Raw genomic sequence first — 21,359 nt, forward strand, 5'->3', positions numbered from 1 at the left:
AAGTTCTCTGAAATTTCTGTAGTTATAAAATCCAGAAAAACATAAGAAACATGGATTCCTGCAAGTAATTGCTATGAATATTTTTAAAATTTTTCTTTTCTTTTTGCCACCAGGGTTATCACAACCTTCTTAACAGAAGTAAAGTATTGTTTGAAACAGGCCATCTCAAAGGAGCTCCAAGCAGTCCAAATTTACAAAGCTAAGCACTCCTGGGCTTTCACCGTGAATTTAGTTGAATTGTGTTTGGTTTGTGGTAATAGGAACTGAAAGTCATTCATAATCCGCTAATTACATGGGCTGATCTTTGTCCCTTCTCACATCATTGTTTGTGGTATAACATCTATGGACAGAAAAGAAATTTGTATGCACATATTAATGGGAGAATAGAAGGAAGACTTCTAAGGACAATGTTATAACCTTTCTGAAGAATTTCCTTATACAAAACCAAGTAAAGAAAAAATACATACTATTGCAACTATGCCAAGATAATACTATTCACCAACTTTTCTCTTTGTTGCTAATTCAAAGTTTCCTGATATAGGAGAACAGTCTAATTTCCCATAAATATATTGCATTACCAGGATTAACCAGAACTCTCTAGTTCTATTTGAGATCATGTATGTCTCAGTTTCTTCCAGGGCTGCCATGATAAATATCACACTATAGGTGTGTGAGGCTAGAAGTTCAACCTCAAGCTATCACTACTCCATGCTTTCTTCCACAGTGCAAAACATTCTAGTGCTGGCTTGGCAGTAATCTTTGCTATTTTTTAGCTTGCATCCCTGCCTCCATTACCTGCTATATTAGTTTGCAAGCTGCTGGAATGTGATATACCAGGACAGAACAGCTTTTTAAAAGGAGGATTTAATAAGTTACAAGTTTACAGTTCTAAGCATATAAAAATCTCCAAACTAAGGTACCCATGGAAAGATATCTTAATTCAGGGAAGGCTGATGGGCCTGGAACAGCTCTGTCAGCTGGGAAGTCACATGGCTGGCAACTGCTGGTCTCTTGCTTCTGAAATCCTTTGCTTTCAGCCTCTGTTCCTATGGGAGTTCCTCACTTTGCTTCTCTGGGGCTGGGTTTCAACTCTCGGCTTCTCTTGGCTCTCTCAAGGTTCTGATTTTCTTAACATATCATGGTGATATTTGCTGGGCTCCAAGCCTCTCCAAACATCCATGTCTGTTCTCCAAGTGTTGGCATCAGTGTTAGCTCTGCTCTGAAGTTTCTGTCAGCTCTGTGGTTTCTGTCACTTCTATAATTTCTAACTCTGTCCAAAATGTTTCCCCTTTAATAGGATCCCAGTAAAACTAATCAAGGACCACCTGGAATGGGTAGAGTCACATCTTCATCTAATTAAAAGGTCATATCTGGTGGCATGGGTGGTTCAGTCATAGAATGCTCACCTTCCATGCAGGAGACCCAGGTGTGATTCCTGGACCATGTTCCTGCCCTCCCACCCCCCACTCCCCCCAAAATCACACCCACAATTGTGCATGCCGCAGCTCTGTGGAGATAATCTAATCAAAAGTTTCCACCTACAATACTGAATGAAAATTAAAAGAAATGGCTGCCTCCACAAGATTGGATGAGGGGATAAAATATGGCTTTTCTAGGGCACATAATACTTTCAAACCAGCATACATGGCAATCTTGTCATTCTCTGTGCTCTCCTGAGTGGCTGCACCTGAATTTCCTCTGCTTCTGAAGACTCCAGCCATGTGAATGTAGGCCCACCCTAATTCTATATGGGACTCTTTGAACATCCTTTGAACAAATGAGTCATACCCATTGAATCAGGGTTTAGGATTTGAACATGTCTTTGTGGGGGACATGATTCAATCCACAACAGTGGGCCAACCAGTGGAACTTTTTATGTGATGTTGAGTTACCTTGAATGGCAAAAGTATTTGATGAATTTTCAGTTCACTTCCTAGAACAGGAGAGAAACAGGTTAATTTAACAAAAGAACAGTGGTTAATCATCATCAATCTAATTGCCCTAAGTTATTTTACTTTTACTCTTTCTTTCCTCAGTGTCTCTCTATTAGACCCCTCTCACTCAATTGCAACTTGAAGAAATATAACAAGAGGGAAAGGCTGGAACATTTTGAATTAAACAGACTTCCATCAACCCTGGATCTTTTCACTAAAATAGAGCCAAAAAAATCTGTCTTTTCTTCAGCTGTATCACTAAAAATTTCAGGCTATTAGAACCATTCTGTCATGTAAATCATTTGACAGAAAGAAAGAACCTTAAATATCTATAGCAAAAGGTTTTCCACTAACGTTTTGAGATGGGGATAATCCATCTGTTGAATTCTTTCCTACTTTAAAACACATATGCCAGGGTGGTGTGATGGTGGCTCAATGGCAGAATTCTTGCCTGCCATGCTGGAGACCTGGGTTTGACTCCTGGTTGCTCATGCAAAAAAAATCACAGCACATATTCCACAGGGTGTGAGGGTAGTTCAGTGGTAGAATTCTCGCCTGCCATGCAGGAGACCCAGATTCAATTCCTGGCCCTTGCCCCTCCCAAATAAACAAGCAAAATTCAACAAATGGTGCTGCAATAATGAGATACGTGGAAATATTTTGAAATGTGACTCCTGCCATACAACAAACAACCACAAAAAGACATATGCCAAAATACTCTCCCTTTAATTTCTCCTTTATCTTCCTTCATAGTTGCTTTAAAAGATTTCCTATTGGAGGAATTTTTGTTTCAGTGTATTAGGAAGTTTAGTACCTTTGTTTTGACCAGAATAGTTCTAGTTAGTTTTTATTTTCATGATATTAATTTATTCATCCAATAAATATTTACTGAGGATCTCATATATGGTTATCACATTCTCTGCCCTCAGGGAACTTAAAGATGAGTGAGAGAGACAAAGAGATAAACATTGTGCAATAAGTGCTCTGATGGAAATATAAGAGCACATGAAATGGGCATCTGTGGTAGGTGGAATTATGTACTTCAACATGGAATCATTCTTAATCTTATTCCACATACCTGTGGGTGTGAATCCATTTTAAATAGGACCTCCCAAAGATTTATTTTTAGTTCAAGAGGGGCCCAACTGAATGAAGGTGATTCATAATCCAGATTATTAGAGGCCTCATTAATAGATATGGGAAGTTTTAGAAGTGTGAAAGTAGAGAACATTGCCATGTGATGAGAAAGCAAAGGAACCCCAAAGAACTGCCAGCAGCCAGAGCAAAATGCTACAGTCTTCAGGAATAAAGTAAGTGTTCTAGTTTGTTAGCTGCCAGAATGCAAAATACCAGAAACAGAATGGCTTTTAAAAGGGGGAATTTAATAAATTGCTAGTTTACCGTTCTAAGGCTAAGAAAATGTCCCAGTTTAAAATAAGTCTATAGAAATATCCAATAAAAGGCATCCAGGGAAAGACACCTTGGTTCAAGAAGGCCAGTGAAGTTCATGGTTTCTCTCTCAAGTGAGAAGGCACATGGTGAACACAGTCAGGGCTTCTCTCTCAGCTGGAAGGGTAAATGGCAAGCTTGGCATCATCTGCTAGCTTTCTCTCCTGGCTTGGTTTCATGAAGCGACCTAGGAGGCATTTTCCTTCTTCATCTCCAAAAGTTGCTGGCTCATGTACTCTCTGCTTCATGGTGCTGCAGCATTCTCTGCTCTCTCCAAATCTCCCATTCTCCAAAATGTTTCCTCTTTTATAGGGCTTCAGAAACTAATCAAGACCCACCCAAATGGGTGGAGACATGCCTCTACCTAATCCAGTTTAACAACTGCTCTTGATTGAATCACATCTCCAGGGAGATGATCTAATTACAGTTTCAAGCATACAGTACTGAATAAGGATTAGAAGAAACAACTGCCTTTACAAAATGGGATTAAGATTAAAACATGGCTTTTCCAGGGTATGTACATCATTTCAAACCAGCACAGCAAGCCTTGCCTAAATCTTGATTTTGGACTTCTAATCTGAAAACCATAAGCCAATAAATTCCCTTTTTTTTTTTTTTTAAGACAACCCATTGTGTGGTATTTGTGATAACAGCTCTGGCAAGCTAATACAGCATTTAGTTCAATCTTAAGGGGATCAGGGAGAATATTTTGGAGGAGATGATGTATCAGTCGTTATCTGATGAATGTGCAATATTAATCTAAAGGTGTGGGAAGAGTGTTTCAGTCAAAGGGGAAAGGATGTGCCAGACATTGAAAGAAAAGATGGGCATGAAAGCATGGCATTTGGGGAGAGGGAAGGTTCCTGGGTGCTGGAGGAAGAGGCAGTGAAATAAAATAAAACTGGAGGAGAATTATATCATCAACATGAGGACATGAGCTAGCCTTTGAAAATGTGTCTCCATAGAATCAGCTAGTAAAGGAAAAATCCCACTTACTTAGAACTCTGGAAGATGATAGAGACTGCAGAAGGACTCCACAAATACTGAATTGAAGAAAAAGAACAACCATCTCCAAGAGCATGTAGGAAATTTCTTCATGGACCAGACAGCCCATACCCTTCCCCTCACTCCATTCTGTGCAGCTTGAGAGTTGCACAGAAAAAGCAAGCCTGGGATCCCCCTTCCATGGAGAGAGACTATAGAGCCATTCACAGCAGCAAGTTAGGACACCACACATATGTGGGTACAGGGTCCCAAGTCTGCAGAGATCCAGACCTGAATGCAGGCTGCTATGTTATGCAGCGTACAGAATTGCCCCCTCCCCCACCTCAGGGGGAAAATAAAGAGAGAGAAAGAGAGAACCACAAAACTGTAGATAAGAAGTGCACTCACTCAATCCAGTTCCTGTTGTCTGGACCACCTAATGTGCTTTTCTGGAGTGACCCACCTGACTGGATTGACCTTATCCAGTTTCCCAGAGTGGGACACCCTAATAGGGAACAAATCAGAGGCAGACAAACCTTTAAAAAAAGGTGTGCATGTGTGTGTGTGTGTGTGTGTGTGTGTTTGTGTATGTGTTAAACTGAACTGCTGTTAGGACAGTTCAGACTGGCAGAATGGATAAAAATGTATGATCCAACTATAAATATTTTACAAGAGACACACCTTAGACCCAAAGACACAAATAGGTTGAAAGTGAAAGGATGAAAAAAAAGATATTCCATGCAACTAATAATAAAAAAAGAGCTAGGGTTGTTACACTACTATTGGACAAAATAGACTTTAAGTGAAGATCTTTTATAAGAGACAAAGAAAGGCTGCTTGGATGGTTCAATGGTAAAATGCTCACCAACATGTTGGAGACCTGGGTTCAATTCCCAGACCATGCACCTAAAAAAAATGAGGGACAAAGAATGAACTATATACATATATATAAAACTATATATAAATAAAAGGGGAATGCATCAGGAAGAAATAAGAATCAGAAATATTTGTGCACCTAACCACAGTACCCCAAAATACAAAAACTGAAGGGAAAGATAGATAACTCTACAATAATGGTTGGAGACTTTAATGCACCATTATCATCAATAGACAGAACATCTAGACAGAAGATCAATAAGGGAACAGAGAACTTGAATAATATGATAAATGTAACTAGATCTAACTGACATATGCAGAACATTATACCCCTAAACAGCAGGATATATATTCTTCTCAAGTGCACATGGGCCATAATCCAAGATAGACTACAAAACAACTTTCAAAAAAGTTAACAAGATTGATTTATAGAAAGCATCTTCTCTACCCTAATGGAATGAAATTGGAAAACAATAGGCAGAAAACTGGAAAATCCACAAATAAATGGAAGTTAAATAGTACACTTTTAAACAATCATTGGGTCAAAGAGAAAGTGTAAGGGAAATCTGTAAATATCTTGACTGAAAATGAGAACAAAACATATGGAAACTTATGAGATGCATTGAAAGGAGTGCTGAGAGGGAAATTTATAGCCCTAACTGCTTACATTAAAAAATAAGAGAAAGCTAAAATCAAAGATCTAACTGCACACCTGGAGGAACTAGAAAAGAACAGTGAACTGAACCCAAAGCAAGCAGAAGGAAAGAAATAAAAAGATTAGAGCTGAAATAAATGAAATTGAGAATAAAAATCAATAGAGAGCATTAACAAGGCCAAAACTTGGTTGTTTGAAAAGATTAATAAAGTAGACAAACTCTTTGCTAGACTGACAAAAAGAGAGAGAAGACACAAATAAATAAAATCAGAAATGGGACAGGGGGCATTACTATTGCTTCCAGAAAAATATAAAGAATAATAAAAGGATACTATGAACAACTGTATTCCAACAAATTAGACAATCTAGATGAAATAGGCAATTTCCTACAAACCAATGAACAACCTATACTGACTTCAGAAGAAATAGAAGATCTCAACAGGCCAATTACAGGTAAAGAGATTGAATAAATCATCAAAAACCTCCCAACAAAGAAAAATCCAGGACCAGATGGCTTCATTGGTGAGTTAAATAAAACACTGAAAAGAATTAATACCCATCCTGCTCAAACTCCTCCAAAAACTTGAACAGAAGGGAACACTACCTAACTCACTCTATGAGGTGAACATTACCCTAATACCAAAGCCAGTCAAAAATACTAAAAGAATAGAAAACTATAAACCAATTTCTCTTAAGTATATAGGTGCAAAAATCCTCAACAAAATATTCGCAATTTAAATCCAACAGCATATTAAAATGATTATATACCATAATCAAGTGTGTTTTATCCCAGGAATGCAAGGGTGGTTCAACATAAGAAAAATCAATTAATTTACTATACCACAATAAAAAAAAGGAAGGGAAAGAATCACATGATCATCTCAACTGATGCCGAAAAGGCATTTGACAAAACCCAGAATCCTTTCATGATAAAATACTTGGAAAAATAGGAATAGAAGGAAACTTCCTCAATGTGATAAAGGGTATATATGAAACACCCATAGTTAACATCATACTCAAAGGTGAAAATTTTAAAGTTCTCCCTCTAAGATCTGGAACAAGACAACAATGTAGACTGTCACCACTGTTTTTCAACATTTTACTGGAAGTTCAAGCCAGAGCAAGAAAAAGAAATAAAAGGCATCCAAATTGGAAAGGAAGAGGTAAAATGTTCCCCATTTGAATTGACATGATCCTATATGAAGTCCTGAAAAATCTATAACAAAGTTACTAGGTCAATAAACAAGTTCAGCAAAATGGTAGGGTACAAAATCAACATGAAAAAAAAATCTGTACTGTTTCTTTACACTGATAAGGAGCAATATGAGGAGGAAATCAAGAAAAAATATCTATTTTCAATAGCAAGTAAAAGAATCAAGTATCTAGGAATAAATTTAACCAAGGATGCAAAGAACTTATGCACATAAAACTAGAAAACGTTGCTAAAAGAAATCAAAGAAGACCTAAATAAATGGAAGGATATTCTGTGCTTATGGATTGGGGAAGACTAAACATCATTAAGATGTCAATTCTACTCAAAATTATTTACAGATTCAATGCAATCCCAATCAAAATTCTAAAAGCTTATTTTGCAGATTTAGAAAAGTCAATTGTCCAATTTATTTGGAAAGTTAAGGAGGTCCAGATAGCCAGAAACATCTTGAAAAAGAAGAAAAGAGTTGACAAACTCACACTTCCTGACTTTAAAGCTTATTACCTAGCTACAGTGGTCAAAACAGGATAGTACTGGCAAAAGGATAGCTATATTAACCAAAGGAATCTAATTTAGAGTTCAGAAATAGACCCTCACATTTATGACCTGTTGATTTTTGACAAGGCTGCCATGTTCATTCAACTGTGGGAGAATAGTCTCTTTTAACAAACTGTACTGGGAGAACTTTCAAACATGAAAGAGGACCCCTATCTTCATACAATATACAACACTTAACTCAAATGGATCAAAGACCTAAATATAAGAATCAGGTCTATAAAACTCTGTGAAGAAAACTTGGGAAAGCATCTTCAGGATCTTCTATGTTAGGCAATGTTTTTTTAGACTTTACACCCCAAACACAAGCAACACAAGAAAAAGTAGGTAAATGGCACCTCATCAAAATTTAGAAGTTTTGCATCTCAAAGGACTTTATCATGAAGGCAAAAAAACGACCTACTCAATGGGAGAAAATGTTTGGAAACCACATATTCCATAAGGGTTTAATATCGAGGATATATAAAGAAATCCTAAATTCAACAACAAAAAGTCAAACAACCCAATTTAAAGATAAGCAAAAGGCTTGAAAGACATTTCTTCAAAACAAATGGCTAAGAACCACATGAAAAGATGCTCAATATCACTAGCTGTTAGGGAAATGCAAATCAAAACCATGATGAGACATCATTTCACACCCACTAGAATGACTACTTTAAAAAAAAAAAACAGAAAATTACAAGTGTTGGAAAGGATGTGAAGAAATAAGAACACTCATTCATTGCTGGTGGCAATGTAGAATAGTGCAGCTGCTATTGAAGATAGTTTGGCAGTTACTTAGAAAGTTAAATATAGAGTTACCGTAGACTGGCAATCTCTCTATGAGGTGTACACACAAAAGAATTTTGAAAGCAGGAATTCAAACATATTTTCACACCAAGGTTCATCGTGGCATTATTCACGATTGTCAAAAGATGGAAGCAACCCAAGTGCCCATCAACTCCTGAATGGATAAACAAAAAGTGATACATATTTACAATGGATTATTTATTCAGGCATAAAATGGGAGGAAGTCCTGATACATGTGATAACATGGGTGAACCTTGAAGACTTTATGCTGAGTGAAATAAGCCAGACACAAATGGACAAATAATGTATGGTCTCACATATGAAATAATATGAATGAGCAAACTCATAGAATTAGAATCTAGAATATAGGGTACCAGGGGCTGGGTCAGGAGTAGAGAATGGAGAGTTAGTTTTTTAATTTGTATAGAATTTCAATTTCGGCTTATTGTAAAAATTTTAGAATTGGATGGTGGTGATGGTAGCACATTATTGTGAGTATAATTAATAGTACTGAGTGTTTATATATGAACGTGTTTATAAGTGGAAATTTTAGATTATATGTATGTTAACAGAATAAAAATTAGAAACAAAACATAGGACTGTATAATGCAGTGAACCTCATTGTACACAATGGACTATAGTTATTAGTACAAGTATAAAAATATTTTTTCATGGATTATGACAAATATATCACAGTAATGTAAAGAGTTAATAATAGTGTGGTATATGGAGAAAATACACCTAATGTAGCTATGGACTATAATTAAAGTACAAGAATAATATTCTTTCATTAATTATAACAAAAATACCATGCTAATAAAAAGTTTTAACAATAGGGTGGTTTTTTTTAATATACTTTTTCTGTAAACATATAGCTTCTTCAATTAAAAAAAAATTATTTAAATAGCTAGAGTAGGGTGGTGCAATGATGGTTCAGGGGCAGGATTCTCGCCTGCCATGCTTGAGACCCAGGTTCGATTCCCGGAGCCTGCCCATGACCAAAAAAACCCTAGAGTAACCAACTCAGTGATCGCGCCAGAAGTACTTTATTCACTTTAGAAGCCCTATGCCCAATACTAAGCGGCTAAATATGCCTCGGCCAACACTTGAATATCATAAAAAATAGTTAACAATGCAATAGTACTTGGGCTAAATTGAGTTACTTAACTAAGAATGTGGTTTCCCTCTTAGAGGGAAATAAAAACCTCTAAAAATCTCTTAGAGTTTTCACAATGACTAACTTAGTGATTTATCTCATATTTATACTATTAATTTATTACCCCTATCTGAGCAAATGATAAATTTCAGCCAATCATTTTTGCATTGTTAGGAGTTTTTGTTGAAGTTCAAAATAGTACAAACAATGAATCATCTTTGCTATGACACTTCTGTTTTTTTTTAAAAAGTATTTTGATATAAATTAATGTAGCTAGGACCATATGCCAGAATATTCACAGAACATGTATGATAAATAGGTTCTATCACATTGCTTTTCTTCCTTGAAAAACTATTTAGCTTGATTTCATAAACTGAAAATATTAGGTAAGGTCTTGAATAGCTGAGCAGGATTTTTCTTCACTTAGTCTTTCGTGCAAGCACACAATCAGACCATTCTGTAGTAGTTTACATGCATTTGCATAGGCAATTGGTGTTCGATTACGGGCACATCTTCTTTGTCCTTAATTATAATGACTATTCTGCCTATTATTAAAGATATTAAAGAAGTTCTTATTAAGAATTAAATAAGGTTTCTTATTGTACAATTCATTAGTCATACTCCTGATCTATCCAACCGCAAGAAAAACATTTTGGAAAAAGGAATATGCACTAACGCATGTGGACATGGCCATTAGTTATGGAACTGTCCTGCTCTTTAAAATGTTTAGTCAAAGCAAATGTTTCAGGCTAGTGAGTTCTGCTCTTTCAGGGAATTTTCCCATATAGAAAAGTAATTTTATGCCTCTACTAATGGTACCAGACTTAGAGGCTTCTTTTTCCTCCTCTTAAAGTAGTTTACATAAATAAACAACAAAATATATTCAAACATTTAGGGATAAGCAATACTATATTCTAAGGGTTTGGTTCCCAAGGTCAAATTTGTCTAAGTAAATTTCCTTTGATGAATCAATACAAATCTGATTGATTTTTATGCAAAATTTACTAGGGCTTTGGCTTTTGTCACTTCCTCCCTGTACTCTTCAAAAACATTTCACTGTGTATCTCCCCTAAACATTCACTCTATTGTGTGATAAATTCAGTCATGACAATTAAATAGAGGGATACAAAGAATCAAAACAGAAAACTAATAAAAATCCAGCTGTGCTTATTTTTCAATGATTATATAAATAAATAAAATGATTACAAAAACAAAAGCAACAGTAGAAAAATGTATATAGCACTACAGTATATGTTTCCCAAATATGCCTTAACATTAGAATCACCTGGGGCCCTTATTAAACACACGGAGTACTAGAGCCAACTCAAACATTCTGAAATATATTTTCTAGAAGAGGGGAATTCATAATTTTTAAAATGTGCCCTAGGTGAATGATATGATCAGGTTATTTTGAAAAATGATGGCATATTAAGAGCTTTTATTCCATAACAGTGCTTCTCAAAGTGATTTCCTAGAGCAGGAGACTCAGCATCACTTGGGAACTAGTTAGAAGTGCAAAGTCTGAAATTCTGGGTGTGGGGCACAGTAATTTCAGTTATAATGAATCTTCCAGGTGATTCTGATCAAGGTGAAAGTTTGAGAACTACTGTTCTACCTCTTTTAGAAAGATAAAAAATAATACCTTGGTGTGCCTACAATAAATGTAAGATAAAAAAGGTCAATACCTGGAGATTTTGGACTGTAAGACAGAAAACAGATTTTTAAAGTGGGCTTGACATTGCCTCTGTAAATAATATATGAATGCACAACTTTTGGATTTGCTCCTACTGGGAAAAGGATGTTGTTCAGTCAACCAATTGAATGGCTTCTGTGTGCTTGACACTGAGTGTGATTGTTAAGTTTGTATGTCAGCTTGGCTAGGTTAGAGTGGCCAGCTGTTTGGTCAGCAAGCACCGGCCTGATTTTTACTGAGTATTTCATAAATTTAAATTGTCAGTTACTTGATTGCATCTATGATTGATTGTATCAATAATTACAAAGGAGATTTCCTTCAGCAACAAGGGAAGTCTCATCTAATCATTTGAAGGCCTTAAAGGGAGAACTGATGATTTCAGCAGTAACAAAGAATTTCTATCTCTATTTCAGCTGGCCAGCTTCTTCTGGGAAATTCATCAAAACCTTCGCTGGAGTTCCCAACTTGCTGCCTATACTACAGAATTCAGACTTGCCAATCCCCACAGTCACGTGAGCCAATTCCTATAATAAATCTCATAATGTTTACACACACACACACACACACACACACACACATCCTGTTGGTTCTGTTTCTCTGGAGAATCCAGACTAATACACTGAATAAGTGTAACGTTCAACATTACAATCATTGAGCTCCATTTTACGAGTATTTAAACATAACTCCAGTTAGTTTGCTCACACCAACTTAAAATCAGTTACAAATTTTCAAAATAAAGGGGAAAAATCTAGATAATTGAGTGGCATCTCAATGACAAAAAGGGAGATGTGTTTGTCTACTCAGTATAATTTAATTAGCAGCCATCCAAGGAACATATACACATACATTTGCACTTATCCCAAATATTTTTTTGTTTTTATTGGAGATCCATTTGAAAACAAATCTTAATATCAATTTAGTTTCAAATAATTTTCCAACTACCTGTTATATTCTAATTAAATGCTGCAATATCTCGGGTAATGCTTTAAACTATAGGAAGCATAATGGAAAATTAACAATATTTTGCAAAGTAGTGACCAAATCATTTGGGAAGCCAACTTTAAAATATCACCTTGAATGCCTCAGTAATTATCAACAGGCAGTTGTTCTGACTTTTGAAGAGCAATGATGCTGCTTCCAAAAGCCTTCACTGTTTCTGTTTCTCCATCCTACTGATAAGGTCTATACATGTTGTCAACCAAAAGAGATTTACATTAAGCGGAACCTGTTGCATAAAACTGTGTGGATAATAATAATTGCATGTGAGAAAATATTCAATTTCTTTCACTTATATTTTTAAAACTGAGACAGGTCTGAAACAGTGGTTGCCATATAAGACTTAAGGCTTTCTTGGGTATCCATTAGTTTTACAGCTTTTTCTTTTTTTGAGATGGAGAGAAGTGACTCAAGAAAGGAAAGTGATCTTAAAGGAATTGCTGAGAGGAAAAGAATGCACACCTGCAAAGAAAACAAAATAAAACCCTGGCATGCACCTGCATGCCTCTGAACTTAATATAAGCAATTTTTCCTTCAAGAATAAATTCTTTTCAGCCTTCCTGGCTTAACAGAGGTTTCAGAAGCCTCCAAAATAATCCATGAATTGTAATGCTGAATAGAACCTGTATGATTCTGCTTCTATTTTCTAAGTTACACACATGAGTACCCAAATACTCTTAGCCAAGAAATAGTCATTGTCTTTGAACCAAAGGTTTCTGGGCCACCTTTATAAACCTCAACTTATTATTCAGGAAATTATTGTCATTTCAAATGAAAGCTTACTGTGATTTCAGGTACTTTATAAATAACTTAAAACCTTATGAAGGAAATGCACAATACTAAACATGTGTAAAAGTTGCCATGTTTTAATTATGGGCTAAAATGACCAATACACTAAAGAATTAGAAAATTATGATTCCAAATAATTGCCGAGGAATTTCACAATGGAGTCAATGAAATTTTTCTCTACATTCAATGTGATAAACTGACTAACAAATCTTATTTGGAATGATAAAAAGGCAAAAATAGTAAAACTATACTTTTCCTATAAAATGTTACATATTATCTTCAGTAGGGATACCTATTGTACATGAAGAAGCAAAGTAAATGTGTTCGCTCTATTGCAAACTCAGGAACATTAGGGAATCTAAGATTGATCTAAACACCTTCTTCCTTCCCATCATCTTCAGCATCTCATTTCCTCTCCTCCCTTCGAAGACCTTCTTTCTCTTCTTCTTCTGCCTCTATTTCTTCAACACAGTCATCATCATCTTCATCCTGGATTTCCTTTTTCATTGATTATGAGAGGCCCACATCTCTCTCTTCCAGTTCTAAGCCTTCTTCCTCTTCCTCTTCCTCCCCCCTCACTCCCTCCTCGTCATATCCTTCAGGTGGGTCAGCTTCTTCTTCCTCTTCCTCTTCGTAATCTTCATCTCCCTCCTCCTCCTCCTCCTCCTGAGTCTGGTGCTTCTTCATCCTTCTGATCAAACCAATTAAGTGTGTGATTGGCTGCAGTAGTTCAACAATACTTTCTCTATAATTTTCCAGGTTTTTGGCCTCACGATTAAGGAAGTCGAGACTTCAAATTTTTAAGATTTTGCAGAACTTCTACTGTGCTGAGATTTTAAAATTTATTTTCACTCAGACTGAGGTGAGATGTGGATGTTTCTTTGCCAGGACTTCTAAGTCTCCAGAAATTATATTGTCACTTAAGTTCCAACTTTCTGATTTTTTTTAAGCTGGAAAGCTGGTCCAGAACTCGGAAACTCTGGTTCTTTAAAAGTTATAATTCAGCCCCTCAATTCCCCCATTGACATACTTTCAATTATCCAGGGCTAACTCTGTTGCTTCTTCTGGAGATCTCTTCCTTAACTCCAGGCTAATCCTCTTTATTTCCATATCCTCCTCCTCCTCTTCTGCCACCACTCTCTTCTCTTCCCTTTTCCTGTCTTTCCTACTACCCCCAACCCTAAAATTAAAAAAAAACTTGTAAATGAATGAAAAGAAAGGCAAATAGAATGCTCACCACCAGCAAATAGGTGTGTAGAAAATAGAAGAGAAGAGCCAATGGGGTCCAAGGAGCTGGGACTCTTAACTCAGTTGCCTCCACATCCTTGTCCACCACTTGCGCAAATACACGCACATACACTCGTGTGCACGCATGCACGCACACAGAGTTCCTTCCCTTTCAATAGCTGCTCAGAAACTCTTACTTTTATGTACATATGTATATACAAATGTGTATTTATTTATTTATTTTGGCTTTGGTATAAATGAGGACCAATGACAGGGCCAGGGTCATTCTGGACTACTCTGATGTAATGTGCTGGTTTGAGGGAAGCAAGGAGAAGAGAGGCCAGAAAGCAGGTTTCAAATATACTTAACTCCAGTCTTCCTGCTTTACTTCTACTATTCCCACCCTTCGGTTATATCTCCCTATTTGATAATAATCAAATTCTTTCCATTTCAGATGCAAAGTCAACAAATCAGACCATGGTGTGAATGACTGATGGTTATTTAATCCTCCTTAGTTATTTGCATTTTAATGGTGGCATATGTTAATCTAAAAGAACCTCTGTTCTGGAACTCCAGCTACTATTATCCTGTTAAGAGAAAAATGTCAAGCAGTGTGCACAGGAGGAGAATGAGAAAATATATTTTTGGGTGGGAGTGCTTCCTTCTAGGTTGCTCCCAAGGCAGACCTCCCCAGCTGTTTCTACTTTTACTATCTTACCTGCTTTCCTTTCTCAACCCACAAATTTCAAAAAATGCTAAGTTTCTTTACAGTAGATTAGTTCCTGACTGTAGTTATATTCTGACCCATTGCAAGCTGATCAGCTGAGCCAACCATGCACAATGATCTGGCTTTAGTTGGAATATGTGCTTTTAGAATCTGTTTTGTTGGCGTTTTCAGGTTTCTATGGTTGGTAAAGCTTAAGGACATAGCAGACCAATTTTTGTTTCTTTGCTTCTGAAATATTCTCATATCTATAAAGTTTCTGGTCTCTTTCATCTTCACTCTAACTGTCCTGTGCACCTTGTGCTTTTATTATAAGTTTGATGAAATCCTTTTGGAACTTGGAAGGGGTATAAATAAGTTAAAAATGGAACTGTCATCATAATAGCATTGTCTTTCTATGTCTTGTTCCAGTTCTCATTCCAATTCTATATTAAAGACATGGGAAAAAAAATAAAGAAGGAGGATTAGCTTATATGAAAATGTTATTTTCTCAGCTAATCATTCAATAATTAAAAGACTCTCAAGAAGATAATCTAGCAGGGGCATCATTTCATTTTAATGTCCAGCTTTGCCTGTCCACAGCCATACTCCCTTTGTGGTTGCCACTTCAAGGAAACCAGACAACCTTTAGTAGTCAAAAGGGGATCATCAACAGAGGGACACTGGACCCTTACTCAGGAAGAAAATATTATTGAAGATTTTAATACCACCAGTGAAAAAGGGACACTACTTTGACAAATAAATACATGAAATTACCCAGAATGGTAGCAATTAGATGAAGTTGGAAAGACAGAGAAAAGACTAGAACAAGGTAGAAGAATGAAATGAGATAAGTGATCTAGAAATTAAAACAATAAATATGTGTTAGAAAAATAGACTTAGGAATGAAATGACTGGGCAATTTCGCTATATACACACTATGTTCAAGTAAGTTAACACCAATAACTGTAAAACCAACTTTCTTGGCTTGTGGCAATGAATACCAGGGTCATGAGGCTGATTATTTTCCCTTTCCACAAAGTCAGTGGAAAATACTCAGAAATATAAATGCACATACAAAATAAAAAACACTCAGTATAGTATTTTATGTTATGGAGAAACAACAATGAAATAAATAGGGTCCGTTCTCTAAGTGGTCACGTATTTTAAAATTCATCATAAGTGGAGCTGATAATAGAGAAAAATTTATTTCACTATAATAGAAAATGATACACAGGCTTTCCAGCAACACCATCAGGCTGATTATGGCAGTGATAATTCAGACTTGATTGATATTTGAGTGTTTCAAATGATATTTTAGAAGCACCATTTTTGCTGAAATAAATTGCCATTGGATGATATTTCTCCCATGCCTTTCTTCTCTCAGTATGGAACAAATATAGAAAAACAAAGCACCAACAATAGCTGGGGCAAGGTCAGGTTTTAAGTCAGGGTGTAAATCTCAGAGGATTTCATATCAAATATCATTTTTTGCTGTTGACATCAGGGAAAAAGATTAAGATATCTACTCTTAGCTTACAGGGATCTGTTGCTCTTTGTTTATGCTGAAAACTGTGTGAATGGTGGTACTGTCCCAGCAGACTAATGAAAAAAAAAACTTTAAAACATTTTAAAATGTGATGCTGAATATTTGTGATATGGTAATATGTATTTCTGTTTTCCCCTTTAAGTAGTGAGCACTTTAAAGATAATTTTTTACCCCTTGTACCTATTTTGATGCTGGCCACTTAATGGATATTAGATGATACACAAAACATAATGCAAAAGAGAAAAAAATTAATGCATATATATATGTACAGATTCACCAACTATTAGTACTGAAAAGAAATTCAGAGGTTATCTGGGTGGTGCCACATCAAAAGCATGAGCTTAATATCATGGCAAATTTATAATGATGGCTTATTGGCCATGTGACTTTGGATGGAGTCTGTTTCCTTCATTATATAATAAAATTCTTCAAATATATTCTCTTAGAATGGGCTCTCCCCAAAGAAAGTAGAGCCTGAGGCCAGGACTTGGCTGCAGATAGTTTATTTAGGACATGATCCTAAGATATAGGAGTCAAAGAGCAGTGAAAGTGAGTCCCAGAAGGAAGCAAAGCCAGAAAAGCAGAAGGGCTCAGTACTGAGTTTGCTACTCTAGGCACTGGGTTTTGCTTCACAAGGACTGGAGCATTTGTCCCCCACTCACTGATGATTGTTCCAGTGACATTAAGTCCTCCACACTTTCAGGCTATGCTTGTAAATGATCCCAGATGGCTCTTGATGCTGTGGAGATAAAACAGAGGAGATACATGTGATGTGGGTTTAAGCTGAAAATCTCTCAGTGCACATAAAACTGTCCACCACTGCTGCAGCAGAGGTAGACCTAAGGGATAGGAGACATCAAAAATGTCTGCTACACCTACTATACAGAATTGCTTGAAAGATTTAACATGATTATATAATTAAGGTGCTTGATACTTTTCTAAGCTCTTAAGAAAGTGTTTCCTTTTCCCTCATTTTAAAAATGAGAGTGGTCATTAGGAGTACAGTTCATACAATTCATAGTTATTTAATGTTAGAACTGGTGCTGGATCCCATGTCTCCTGACTCCCATTACTTCATTCCTCTTTTTGGTATATCCTCATAAACCTGGCTTTAAGATATAACATTGCATACTTATTACCTTATTTTCAATCAATTTAAATAAACGCTGGCAGTTTTATTTATAATAGCTTAATAATGCCACTTATCCTCCCAAAGAAGGGTTGTGTTGACATTAGTTTGATCTTGTAAAAGTGTTATTGGCTTTTTATGTGACTGAAATACTGAAGAAAATGTTTTTTTAGGTAAGTTTTGAAAACTCTTTTGCTACCCAATCTTTAAGACTCAAAGTAGCACTCCCCACTCTGAGGAGAGAGAACTTATCATGGCTGGTTTAGTGGTGGAAAAACAATGCCCGTCAGCAAGGAAAGACACTTTGCAGGGTGGGGGGGGGGGGTGTCATAACTTCCTAACTGGCCAAGAGAAATGCCATGCAATGGAATGTCTTAACAACAGGAATTTATTGACTCACGGTTTGAGAGGTTAGGCTTATTTCCTCCTGATATTGGTATCTTCTAGCTGGCTAGAAATTTGGAGGTTCCATGGCTTTTCCATCACATGGCAATGCACATGGTAGCATCTTCCTTTTCTTTCAGGTCTGCTGACTTTGAGCTTCTGGCTGTCCCACGGCTTCCCCTCCATTTCCAATTTCCTTTGCTTCAGCCTTATGGGATTAAGGCCCGCCCTCATGCAGTTTGGGCACAACTTAAATAATATCTTCAAAGCTCCTATTTACAAATGGGTTCTCACCCACAGGGCCAGAACTTGAACATGCCTTTTGTAGGGGACATGATTCAATCTCCAATAGGGTGTTTGTGTCACTTATAGCTTCAACTGATTCAAAGATCTTTTGCTTGCTTTTTGAAATCTAGTACTGTTGTCGTCACATATTCAACTGGCCCTTTAAGCTATTTCTGCATGTCTTGTTTTCAAAAACATGTTGTGATAGCTCTCCTCCATATCACAGGCTGGTTCACAGCTTCCCACGCACACTTCTTCCTCCCCCTACCCCACCACCAGCCTGCTTACCACAACTTGGCAGATGATTCTTGCCAATTCTTTCTCTTAGGATTCCATTTTTAATCTTTGTCTGAGCCAGGCTATATAAACCTCTTGGTTTCCAAACATTGTATTCATATTTACATGGTCCCAATCCGAACTAATTTGAAAACAAATTCAACAATTACATATAAAGGGGAATTTCAAAATGATCAGGGAAATAGCTTTAATATGCATATCACCAAACCATTTCCTCTTCTTCCTAAGCATGCAAGAAACTACATTTCCCGGTGTCCCTTTCAGGGAGAAGTGGCCACATGAATGAGTTCTAACTGACCTAAATGAGTGGAAATAATGTAAGACATTTCCATGTCTAGTCCATAAAAACCTCTAAGTGGTCCTCCATGGTCACTCTCCATTTGCCATGAGGTATCAATGCCTAGCATGACTCAGGAAGCCATGTATTGATCAAAGAAACTGCAGAAAACTGGGTCACTAAACAGTTGCACAGAGTTCAGACCCCTGCCCCCATCATCATTGTCACAGACCTGAATCCAGTCTAATTGGTTACATAAATGAGAAATAAACTTTTACTCTTTAAGTCAATGATATCTTGTGGTTTGTTTGTTATAGCAGTTATTGAACCTTAACTTATATGGAAATTTTACCTTATAATTTAAAGCACTTTGCAAAACACATTCATATACTCACTTGATCATTACAATCTAGTGTGACATATATTTGTATACCCATTTTACAAATAAAGGAATTGAATTAGTGTCATCATATGCTTACTGTGAAGTTCCTGATAGATTTACAGGACTTAAAAGATTAGACACATACCAACTATTAAGAAGAAATTAAGAAGTTGAGTCTAAGACACAGGAGTCCATAATATGTAAATAACTAGCCACACAGGAGATATAGAATATAAAGACTGACCTTGGACAAAGATGGAGTATTTCCTCTTTTATTCCTTGTGTGTTGTCACTGTGAGTGTTTCCAACAATGTGTGTGATTATGTAGATGAAGGGAATAAAGCATCCCCAGAGGTGCCTCTCATTTCTGATGAAATTAGGTTAGAAGGGTAGGCCTTTTGGGAGACTACACTAAGCAGAAACTATGTTAACACTCGCTGCATTCCCAGCCACTAGGACCTATTTAGGCCTCTATAAGTGTAACCTTCCTACATGCCTCTGAGTAATACCCATAAATTGTGCCATAATGTGATAAAAGATGTTCAAAAATTTCTAAAGTATGAAATATAGAGTCATGTTATTTGAAGACAATGAAGTCTCTGGGGAAGCCTATGCAGCTCGCTGGAAAGAGTCAGAGGTCCTTCTGTGTGATCTAAAAGTCTTCTTTCCCATTTGTAGTTTGGCATTCCCCGGTTGCAGTTGTCCTCTCTGGCATCAAGTTCATGGTTATAATCCTGGGTCCTGTGAGCAGGTGGGCCCCCCACAATAGAGTCAGGTTTACTTGTTTTGTCTAACTTTGTGCCAATTCCAGAATGTCTTAACTTAGATTTATTATCATCCTCATACCTAGTAAAACAAGACTACTTTCTTTGTTCTGCCTCAGGATTGTCTTGTTTCTCCTTGGCCTTCTGCACTTCCATATAAATTTTCAAACGAGCTTGTAATGGTCTGGAATTGCATTGACTCTAAAGACATATTTGAGGAAAATTTACATATTTGCAAGATGAAATTTTCCAATCAGTGGACAGAAAGCATTTCTCGGTTTATGTATGTCTTCTTTTTTAGCACATTATGCTATATACTCCATAGTGCAATGAATGTTTTCTGTGTAGATGTTTCTAAATTTTTAAATAACAGATTTATTGTGATATAATACACATATTATAAAGCTCAGCCTTTTAAAATGTGTAATTCATTCGTTTCTTGGTATATTCACACAGTTGTCCATTAACTACTATGTAAATTCAGGATATTTTCATCACTTCAAAAGAAACCCTATAACCATTATATGTAATCATTCCATGGTACCCTCTCCAGCCCCTGGCAATCTGCTTTCTGTCACTATGGATTTGCCTATCCTAGATATTAAATACACATGGAATCATTCAATATACATGGTCTTTTATGACTGGCTTCTTTCCCTTAGCATAATGTTTTCAAGGGTTAGCCTTACTGTAGCATGCATTAGTATTTCATTCCTTTTTATAGCTGAATAATATTCCATTGTATGGATATACACATTTTATTTATACATTCATCAGTTGATGGACAGTTGGGACATTTTCGCTCTTTTCATTCAATTTTCTTCATTTAAGTATTAATATCCTTTTATTAATGATTTTGTTCAAGTTTTTGTGAGGGTATATATATATATTGTTTTCAAGTCCTTTGGGTACATACCTATGAGTGGAGTTACTGGGTCAAATGTTTAAGCTTTTGATATACTCCCAGACTGTTTACTAAAGAGGTTGCACAATTTTACATTCCCACCGGCGGTATATAAGGTTTCCAATCTCTCCATATCTTCACCAACATTTGTGCTTGTTGATCATTTTGATTACAATCATCCGAATATATATGAAGTGCTGTCTCATTGTGGTTTTTATTTGCATTTCCCTAATTACTAACAAAGGTAAACATCTTTTCATGTTCTCATTGGACGTTTATATATTTTCTCTGGTATACAAGTCTTCCATTTGAGTTCTTTGATCATTTTTAATTGGGTTGTTTATCCTTTCATTGATGAGTTGTGAGAAT

The 21,359-nt window shown here is 36.4% G+C and overlaps 1 pseudogene; it reads right to left on the reverse strand.

The window, feature by feature from the left end:
• Positions 1-13,458: 13,458 nt before the first annotated feature.
• The window catches only part of LOC143683303 (acidic leucine-rich nuclear phosphoprotein 32 family member E pseudogene), a 37,396-nt pseudogene continuing 29,495 nt past the window's right edge, over positions 13,459-21,359 (reverse strand).

Source organism: Tamandua tetradactyla, chromosome 5 (assembly GCF_023851605.1).
Source record: "Tamandua tetradactyla isolate mTamTet1 chromosome 5, mTamTet1.pri, whole genome shotgun sequence".
NCBI lineage: Eukaryota > Metazoa > Chordata > Mammalia > Pilosa > Myrmecophagidae > Tamandua > Tamandua tetradactyla.